This window comes from Bos taurus, chromosome 1 (genome assembly GCF_002263795.3).
Source record: "Bos taurus isolate L1 Dominette 01449 registration number 42190680 breed Hereford chromosome 1, ARS-UCD2.0, whole genome shotgun sequence".
In the NCBI taxonomy this organism is placed as follows: domain Eukaryota; kingdom Metazoa; phylum Chordata; class Mammalia; order Artiodactyla; family Bovidae; genus Bos; species Bos taurus.
Window position 1 is genome coordinate 143,593,356 of NC_037328.1, and position 3,755 is coordinate 143,597,110.

At 51.8% G+C, this 3,755-nt stretch overlaps 1 pseudogene; it reads right to left on the bottom strand.

Moving 5' to 3' along the window:
- Positions 1–2,135: 2,135 nt before the first annotated feature.
- LOC112448268 (E3 ubiquitin-protein ligase RING2-like) lies at positions 2,136–3,218 on the bottom strand (annotated as a pseudogene).
- Between the last annotated feature and the right edge of the window lie 537 nt (positions 3,219–3,755).

A 3,755-nucleotide genomic window follows, 5' to 3' on the forward strand; every position in this document is an offset into this window, starting at 1 on the left:
TGCCCAGTCCACCCTCAGCCACATCCACCCTCCCAAAGCCCATCCAAGCCCTCCTAGCATCTAGTCTGATAATCAGAGAGATGAACCCGAAGAGGGTGGGGCCCTTATTCCTGGGGCAACGTCTTCCCCTGGGGCCTCCTCTGGGCTGGGGTTCCCCTGACGGTGCACATTCCCACTGGAGACACGTGATGCTGGAGTCAAGGTCTCTCTCAGGGGTCCCCACTGTGCAAGCCAGTCATTGGCTGAACTCACAACCCACAGGGCACCCGCCTTTCCTGAGGCTTGATTAACCCCGCTGTGCACCCTTGAGCTGGTCACGAGTGTGGCGGAGCCACTGGAGCCCAGCCTTTCAACGGTGTCTCTGATTTTGACCTCGTCATTATTCCGCTGTTCACTGGCATCTCCATCAGCGCGTCCTGGAGTGTCGTCAGCCTGTTTGCCTCCGCAGGGCTGATGGTCTGTTCCAAAGTCTTCTCTGAGCTCCAGCATGAACCTCCCATCCCCTCTTGATTGGATCCCCAGAGCTGGCCCTCCTTGCTCTATCCGATCGTCCTCAGGCATCCCAGCCACTGCAGGGACGGGAAGGCATTTGGATCCTGGAAGAGGAGCTCAGTTCCAAAGTCCAGCTCAGACTTTGGGTCCCACAGGCCAGTTGGTGCAGTTCGTCAGAACTCAGTGACTCACAGCCAGTGGCAAATGTGCCACCAGTGGCCACCGAACAGCCCCAGCTTCCAGTTCCACCTTCTGTTTCTACACCTCCCCAACCTCGCACACACCTGTGGGTTCTCCCACTTCTGCTGACGGCCCTTCTGTCTCCAACCTTGGGGTGCCCAGCTCAGCTGCCCCTTCCCTGAAGCCAGTGTCACAAGAGGTAAAGCAAACCCACACCAGGTGCCCCCAGAGCTCAGCACCACCTTCCATCTCCTCTCTCCTAGCTCTGCTGGCCTGAAAGCCCCCCTTGCCTCGGAGTCAGCCCGGGCTATCACAACTACTACTCACTTCCTATAGCCCAAGAGGCGCTAAGAGAGTCACACAATGAGTGAACTGGGGCCTCAGAGGAGGCCCCAGGGCAGGAGGTGGGGCAAGAGAGGGGGCAGGTGGCTCATCTACACCCACTGGGAGAAGATGGGAGCCCCTAACGTGGGTGAGCCATGCCTGGCACGTGGACGGGGTCCCTGCATGGTCCTGTGGAAGTGGACACGAGGATTCAGCCCTGAGTCCTGGGGCCTCAGAGCCCAGCAGGGCTGCAGGGGGGCTAAGATTGGGAGATGAGAGCCTTCAGGAGGAAGCCCTGGCAAGCCCTGTGCTCAGACAGCACGACAGTGCTCGGCACTCAGGCTCCGGGAGCCCGAGGTGCCTGCTGGAACGGGGCGGGGGTTGTCTCTGCCTGGTCAGCCAGCACCTGCCCCTTCCTCGTGCCTCCCCGGGCAGGTGGGCCCTACACAGAGACCACCTTCCCATGGGCCCTTTTTCTGCTTCGAGGTCCCCAGGCTGCATTTCCCTTGGTTCTCACCTGTCTGGGAGGAAGCCGAACCGATGGACCCACGCTGCACAGTCCCCAAGCCTCTCTGTGTCCCTGTTTTGGAGCTTTAGACATGGAGAGAGGCCTGAGCTGCCTCTTCGCTGCTGGCAGAGGGGCTGGGGCATGTCTGCTCTGCAGTGGCTCTCAGATGCCTGGAAAGCCCCGGCACAAGGTGGCACTCGGGGTTCTGCCAAGCAGATGCTGGCCCAAGGCTGGTCCCTGCATCTCCCAACATCAGACACACGGCAGAGTTGACCAGCTGCGTTGCGAGTCCTCCAGGCATAGTGCTCAAACTTTACACAGCTGGCCAGTGTCCATCCACCAGTCCTCCTCCTTCACTCATCTTCCTTTGATGCACTTCAGGGTGAGTCTTGGCAACGCTCTTTAAGAGAGAAAACCAAAGTCTAAAAGTCTGTCTATGGGGGAGGGGTATCTGGATACGGAATGCTGTGCCATTTTTTTTTTTTTTTTTTTTGCTTTGCTAATCATATTTATTTATTTTCAAGAGCTCATCAGTTTAAAAAAATTAAACTCATTTATTTCAAATAAGTAATACTTCCATAAGGTTCAGAAAACCAAAACAATATACAAAGGTTTACATTAAAAAGTTTTTTTGCAAAGAGCTCAACTGTATTCTTTGTTCTTATCTTTTCTACCTTATTTTTCTTGTTTTACAGATGCAGTACATTCTCAAACTTCTCTGTGAATACTACTTGGACTTTTATTTAAAACCTCCTTTAGTTCCCTGCATTAGCTCTGCTTGTTCCATTCATCTTGTGATTTCTCCTTATAAATTAGTTCCAGCCTTTCCTCTTGTGTCTAATGCTCCCTTTGCTTCCTGTTCATCTTTCTTTTTTTTCTTCCTGTCCATAAAAGTAATGACGGCACATCTTTAATATTAAGGAAAAAGGCTATAAAAAGTTCAATCTCAGAATTTGTTTTAGTAAAACCTCATTCGTGCTCCTTTGTGGGTGCATCATGAAGTTCCATGGGCTTGTTCACCTGCCAGTATTTCTCACCGACCAATTCCAAAGAGAGAGGGCCATTTAACACATAGAACTGGCCCCTGGCTGTGGCTATGTAAATGGCATATTGCTTCTTACTGGCTATATCAAGGTTCGTCTGGCTTGATTCTCCTTTGCTTCAAAGTTCTTCTAAAGCTAACTTCACAGCCAGGTTGATAAGTGATCAACAGTGGCATTACCTGAGCTCTTCGTGAATCTTGTCTGTGTACGATCATCTTTTTCCAAAAACGTGGGGTGAAGCCTCAGTACTAATTCAGTTTCACTAGCAGGGTCCATTACGGGGTCAGATGTCACTTTTGCATTGCTGTTATCGAGTTCAAGCCCAGAATCATCAGATGTTTTGGTCTGTTACTAGGTGCTGCTTCCAATGGCTGTACGTGGATGTTTTCCTGCAGTGAGAGCTGTCTCCACTGACTTCGGCTCCACTATAATTTTCGATCTGTTTCCCACCTCACTGTCGTCTGCTCACGGCCTGTTATCTCGGTCCTTCCTTGATGCTCTGACCAAGTGCTTGCTGAGGGTTATGCTTGTTGATTCTAGCTAATGCTTTTTTCTCGATGAGCTTCATACTCACCAAGACTTGGTTAAATTTTGCTGATGAGTGCATCAAAGTTTAGGTCTGATCTTAGTGATCTTTTGGAATCTAGCTTTTCCCAACAGCTTGTTGTTGTTCAGTCGCTCAGTCGTGTCCGACTCTTGGTGACCGCATGGACTTGTGCACGCCAGGCTTCCCTATCCATCACCAACTCCCGGAGCTTGCCCAAACTCATGCCCACTGAATCAGTGATGCCATCCAACAATCTCATCCTGTCACCCCGTTCTCCTCCTGTCTTCAATCTTTCCCAACATAAGGGTCTTTTCCCACGAGTCAGTTCTTCTTAAATTTTAAATTCAAAATAATGAGTGTGTCTCGGAGGCGCATTTGGGGCCACCTCTGCTGGACCCCACAATGGGCAGAGAAAGGACCGTCAGTGACCGTCAGTGACCGTCTTGTATGGGGGAGGGTGATGTGGCCAGAAAGGGCTTAGGGTTGGGAGAGGGAGGGAGACCTCACGACCTGTCCTCTGCCCCTGTTCACACCCTTAGCAGCCAGTGGCAGTGGGGCCTCCCTGGATGACACCTGGGGTGAAATGGGTGATGTCATGAGATGTCACCAGAAGGCTCTGGGTCACCCTGACCTGCTTTACATTATCCAAAGGTGGGGTAGA